Source organism: Corvus moneduloides, chromosome 1 (genome assembly GCF_009650955.1).
Source record: "Corvus moneduloides isolate bCorMon1 chromosome 1, bCorMon1.pri, whole genome shotgun sequence".
NCBI lineage: Eukaryota > Metazoa > Chordata > Aves > Passeriformes > Corvidae > Corvus > Corvus moneduloides.
The window spans coordinates 143,247,537-143,254,295 of record NC_045476.1 but is presented as its reverse complement, the minus strand read 5'-3'; positions in this window follow the sequence as shown (position 1 = coordinate 143,254,295).

The following is a 6,759-nucleotide window of genomic DNA, read 5'->3' as shown; positions in this document are numbered from 1 at the left end:
AAAACAGAACTCCTGGGGAAATGAACCTATTGAATCTTAATTTAAAATGCATAGGCATATAAAGGTTTTGTCCTTTGTAATGTGAAGAAAGCTTGTTTCCAATTCTTCAAATATTTTAACAAGGAATATTGTGTATATACAAGCTTTGTGATATCAATTGACTGGTTATCAAACATATTTGAGCTCTTCCCCTGCTCCCAGCACACTCACACACTCACAGACCTATGTGATATTCATGTTAACAATTTATTTCTTGGAGGGAAGAAACCAGTGTGTTCTCAGGCCAGTTATCCTGGAGGTTGCCTCAGGTTATTTTATTCTTTATGTTTAATATTGCAGGGATTTTATGGATTTACCAAAATACCATAATTTTTATTTTTAAATCACTATTTTTTTAAAACAGATTCAATCCAGATCAGACCTTATCATACTCTGTTTCAGTTCACTGCCACCATATGTAAGTGTTGTCAAGGCTTAATACATAAGGTATCTGGCTCCAGGGCTGGTTTCAGTGTGGTTTTGGAATACAGATTTTATAATATGCAGTTTCCTTCCTCTGAAGTTAGTGGGAATAAGGTTTCTGAGGCACAGGTCATCTCTTCAAAGGCACATAGGCACCCAAATCCTGTTTAAGGATGTTCCACTGATTCAAAACAAGGTGCCCTTGGATTGCTTGGGTTTCAGTGATGTTACTGCATACACATGTGCAGTGAGCTTGCTGCACAGACCATCTGCATACACGTGCCTCTGGTGTGGACATCTGGTGCTTCTGGGAAACACCAGATTTGCTGAGCAGGAGCAAAGCAGCTGAATAGCATGCAGGCAATGGCGTTGATAGTGTCCAGAAGCACTGTGCCTTTTGTGTCTTCTCTATGAACGTGCAACCTCTGAAGTTGCCTCAAAGCACCAGATCTGCTATGTTGGTGTGTGGTGACAACAGCACGTGCCTCCAGCAGAATTTATCTGCTGCAGCACAGTAGTCACGGCTGTGAAATCTGGAGGCATGCCAGTGCACTTGGAGCTGTTGTACTGGACCTTCAACTAAAGCTGCTGTACACCCAGAAAGTCAGCCAAACATAGTAAAATCTTCAAAACGAAATTAAAACTCCACAACAGAAAAAGAGGGCAGGTTTTGGGAAACTCGGATGTATGGCTTTTTGACTCATAGCACCAAAAGTATGTCACTTTGCTCAGTTGTCCCTTGGGTTCTTACTTTCTTATTTGGACTTTCTGATAGATCAATGTTTTGTGACTTCTTGGGATGTGTGTGGACAATAGCAGATTTAGGTCAGAACTTATAGTGGCAGAATAATGGTTTCAGCTCTGTACATGTTTATTAGGGAGAACAGTTTTGAAGGGGCCTTGTGGCTTTAGCTGTTTTAAATGGTGCATATGACTGGAGGAAGAGGAAAACATACACACAAGAGTGTGTCAATGTGTATACAGAATTTAAATCATCAAGCCATCAGGATGTGGATTGGGCATGTTTGGCTGCAGTACAGGTCATGCCATAAGTCAGGTAATAAGGAGCACGGAAGAAGCCTTGCTGCAGGTTATGTTACTCTGAAGAGCTGTGTCACTGATTTCAGGAGGAGAAAATACAACCCTCAGATACCTATATTAAAGTAGAAAACTTCATTTGAGCAGCTATTAAACTGGGTCATCCAAAGAACAGCCTTGGGCTTCTGGCATTTTCCAGACTGGGAAAGAGTATGTCAGGGAATGAAAAATAGTTTTCCGGCTATTCATATTTTTTCCCTAAGTCATCACAAAACACTCTCTGTGCCCACCTCCTTGGTGAATTCTCCTGTTCATTCATAGCCAGAGCAGATACTGCTGCAGCATTTGGGGTCGAGGTGTATCTCCCCTAACTATACAGGGAAAAGCAGGGCTCTGGATCCTCAGCAAGTTCCTCTCTCTCCTCTTGTCCTGGATTTGAGGAAGATGCAGGTCTTTGGATCCATGCTAGGAAACCCCATGGAGGTATAGGTTGAGGACAGGACCAATCCAGGACACTCACAGACCTCTGGATGGGGAGAAGGGTTGAAGGCAAAGCAGATGGGCACGTCCCAAGAATGGAAAAAGTAAGCAGATATTTGAGCAAAACCTCACAGGCAATTTCTTCCAGCTAATCCCTGCCATAATTCTACCCCAGCAAAGCTGATCTGGTTCATCATTTCCATGAGACAGAAGGCATTTTCTTTTACTGCTCACTTCTCAGAGGTCTTAGACACTTGCATTTAATCATATAGTGTATGCTGACATCTGGTGGCATTCAGCAACAAAATCTTCATTAAACAAATATGTTTCAGGTCTAAGGAGTCGGCATCCTTACTTTCCCTTAGCCGGGTGCAGAAAAGAATTCCTCCCAGACCGCTTCAGACTGGGGATTACTCTAACACATGTGTATGGGACGGGCATGGCCCTGGAACTCTTGTGGGACATGTATGTGGGCACTGACCTCCAGATAAGGAGGGGACTGTCAGCCAAGGAACCATCAGCCAAGGCACCTGACTGTGTTCAAACACAGTCACAAAATGGAGCACACGGCATCTTGTCATTCCCTCTTCTGAACAAAGGGAATCAATGCACTAAAAAAAAGTGATGCAAAACTACTATGTGTTTTAGCAGGAACAGAACTACTGTAAAATCTTAGGTGGTAACTCTTCTGTAATTTATTTTCTTTATTTCAAATTGGAGAAAAAGAAACAAAACAGCATGTATGAATTGCCAGAGATATGTACCAAAACCTTGTTTCATGATATGTAATAAGTAGCATGGAATCAGCTGTCATGGTTAAAAGATACCCATGATGTAGCTGTTCCATTAAAAGCTGGATTAAAATCATGTTTAAATTTCATTTCCTTCAGTCCTTATCCTGCTTTTGATTAGTTTTAAGAGCAGTTGATGGTCTTGTGAGTTGAAGATTTTGCATTTTAAATTTTGTGTACATGGTCTGGAATTTTATGTGAAATTGTGGGTTTGATCTTTGACCTCTGTTTACTACAGTCCTGATTTGCCACTAATTTGATAGCAAGACATGAGGGCCTACTGTAAACAAGCCGCTCACTTTACATAGCTATGTTTGGCTCCTAAATGAAGAGGTATGTATGGAATATACTGTGGGTACTGTAGCCTCCTAAAGAAATAATAAAAACCACATCACTGCTTAGCTCTCCAGGTAACGTTTACATTTGGAGAAAATAAGTTGCATGCCTAATAGAGAGAGAAAATGCAGTTCTTATCCATTTTGGGTTTGTTTGCTTAAAATTATTCTTTAAAGTATTTGAAAGCTGAGGCTGTCTCTTTTGAAGTCAGCAGGAACTTTGACATTGATTTTAAAAGGATCAGGATTAAGCCTAAATTGGTAGGGTCTAAAAGGCAAAAATGAAAATGTCCAAAATCTACAAATCTCTCACTGATCCACCATACAGAAAGGAAGAACAAAAGCCTTCTCCAAGGTCTGTAATGTACATCTTGATTCCAGGGCTTCTCTTTTTTGCAATTTGTAGACTTCAAAATGGAAAGCAACTTTCCAAAGGACTAATTGCTAGCATATGAAGTAGTACATACTGCACCATGGTCTTGTAAAGCTGCTGCAGGAAGGGAGATGAAGGCTACTTGTAAAAATCAACTGACTGTTGGTACACATCTTCCACAAATTGTCTTGCACTATCCATTACACAGTATTCCCTGTCTGCAACCTGCCCTAGGCAGATTCCCCAGTTCACAGGTACAGCCTTACAGATAGTGAGTGACCCAGCAAAAGTCTGCTTGTAGACATTTAACTCAAACACATCTGATCATCCTGCTCAAGCTTAGCACTTCTTGCACTCATCTGGCACTAGCAGCCAGGTCCTCTGAACAGCAGGTAAAAGCAAGGTCTTCAACTCTCTCCTGTACCACTCAGCTAGAACCATCCATCCCAACACTGAACTTCCCATCACCTGGGCTCTATCCTCACAGTGGAACAGCTAAGTACCCTGAACGAAGGGCTGTTTTCCTATTTGGCAGAGAAGGAAACCATTACGTCTTTAATTTTCTGGCTTAGGAAGTCTCAGTAACTGACCAGAGCCCAGCAGTCAAGGATGGGTACTCTTCTCAGCTGAGAGTGTGGCTCATCTATAATAGCAAAGTGTAAGCTCGGAGAAGTGATGGGGCACGAGCAAGCAAACATGAAAAGCCCTCTTATTTCTTCTTCAGACACCCAAGTGCATTGAGTATCCCAAATGAGGCGGTGCCAGGTCAAGCTCTTCATGGATGACTTCCAGACACTAAAGCAACCAGGGGTAGGAAACTGCCTACTCTGTTGGTTTATGAGGTCCCAATGTCATACAAGCCAGGGAGACACGCAGTTCGGGCACTGTCCCAGATCAGCTGAACCTGAGGCTGACAAAGCATCCATTGCAGTCTCCAAATCCTTGTGACCAAACAGAGGAACATTATCTATTGTTAACAGAAACCAATGCTTGGCCCAAGAATATCAGATAGAAATGCAGCATTCAAGTGAGGGAATCCACTCAATTAACACCCAAAACAGTCTCTTGCACCTCCATTGCTCAGAAGTAACCCAAGTGTTAAGAATTTGATGGGAAGCGCTAGAGAAGGTGGATGTAATCTCCAAGGCTGTTAACTCCCTTCTCTTCTACCCAAAGTTGACTGGCAATTGAATGAGAGGAGTCAAAGACTGCCCCCTTGCAGATTACTCCATTTAACTAGCCCTGAGATTTTTCAACAAACCAACTGAAGCAGCATCTACTCCATCTTCACAGGTGGTACCTTTTACTGTGTGCAACTTCAAGGGAGCGAAGTCCTACTCACAGAGAGAAACAGTCCTGTTCTGATACTGATGTGCTTCAGCCACCACAGAGACACAAATCTGCACTTCTGTTGCCTTTGTCCAGGTGTAAAAACAGACAGATCCAGCAATAGCAAATCAGGTCACGTTTCTGAAGATACTTTGCTTAAGGTATTTTTTGAGCTACCGCAGTTTTCCATAACAGTTTTTCCACAATCTCAGTCTACAAGAAAACAACCAAAAATACACAGAGATTTGTACATGGTGCACTCTGCACATATCCCCAGTGATGTGAGCCTGTTAATGTGTTGTAGTACCCTCTGAGAACACCTTATATTTCCATGTTTTTGAAGTGGCTGGAGTCTATTCTGCTGGCCCAGCTGGAAGAGGACACCCCTGATTTGAAGGACCCTCAAACGGAACTTGACTTTGGGCACAAACTTTCAGCACAGCTGTGCGCCACTGAAAACTGGGAGTAATGTTCTCAGCTAAAACATCCTGCAGATCCCATCTTCTGCTTCCACTTCACAGGACATTTCCCCAGGATATTTCAGGAATCAGTCCTAAGGACTTAATACCTTTATGCCAAACATGTCAGCATCACTTTTAGCCTGAAAAAAAATGCACAAGTACAGGGACTTTTGCACATAGTTAGTCGTTTTCCCTAATGGAGGGCAGTAACTGAGCAGAAATAGTTTTTAAAATATTCTTTAATATGTTAATAGGGCTAGGTTACAATGTAAAGAAAAGTTAAACTAATCTGAATAACTGAATAGCAGTTGTATATGCAAGACTATCAGAGTTCTGTAATAACCAAAGCATGCCATAAGGGCCCCTGGCACGTTTAGACTAAGTGGGTATGTCTGGACCCAGCTGTGGAACAACGATCTGTCACTGCTAGATCAACTTCAAAAGCAATTCAACAACGGCACCATGTAGACAGCATTACAGAAAACCTGTTCCAATAGCTTTCTTATGTAAGAGAAAACCACAGTCACATTTGTATTTTAGGCAGTGAACCAACAAGAATGAAGCAAAACAACAGCAACTGTCCTCAAGAGGTATTTTGGGCTGCTCCTCTCCTCCAACTCCCCTTACACTCCTTTTCAATCTCCTGCCAATCTGGGCATTTTTGGCAACAGAGAACCATACTGCAAAGGTCGTTGGCAGGCTGGTAGGGACCACTGTGGCTTTTGGCTACCAAAGAGAATTTCTCCACTCCAGCCTGGGGGATCATCAACCTCTTTGCTCCCCATTTTGAGCTGAGGCAGAGGTGACTGTATGAAGAAAGGTGAGGAATGGGAGAACTTTCCTCAGCTCAGCAACCTTTGACAATCGTTGCTGCTTTTTCCTCTTCACCCCAGGATCTGCTATACAACAAGTGCAAATTGAGGATGACAAATAAGAACATTAGCCTGGTGTTTCTGCTCAAATGATCTGCCTTGAAGTAGCTGATGTTGACACTTAAATTGTCAGCAGACTTCCAGTTTAGTGCTCCAGTTAGAAGAATGGGTCCTTTCACACTTCCCTCTGGGCTATTGTTTCAACTCTCTCTAGACAGGGCAAATATCATTGCAGCAGTTTACACTCCAGTTTCACTGCACTGGTTTTTTTGCAACCATAACCCAGATTGCCTAGAATTTTTTTCTATAATGTAAGCTTAGACTGCAGAGAATAATTACACAACACTGTAAAAATAGTCTGCAGCAATTTACACAGCCATGAAATACTGGAGCTGTTTTTTTTCCAGTGTACCTATATATACATGGTTGCAACTAATTCCAATATTTACAAAGGACTCACTGGAGCTGTGATCACAGAAACTGGTATTTCAAGTTAGGCCACATACATGAACAAAATATTTATTGTTCTAAGGCAAGATTTTGTATTTTGGGAGGTTATACCATCATCTCACTGAAGCATTACCTTGCCACTTCTGCCTTTTCTATATCACCTTCTGT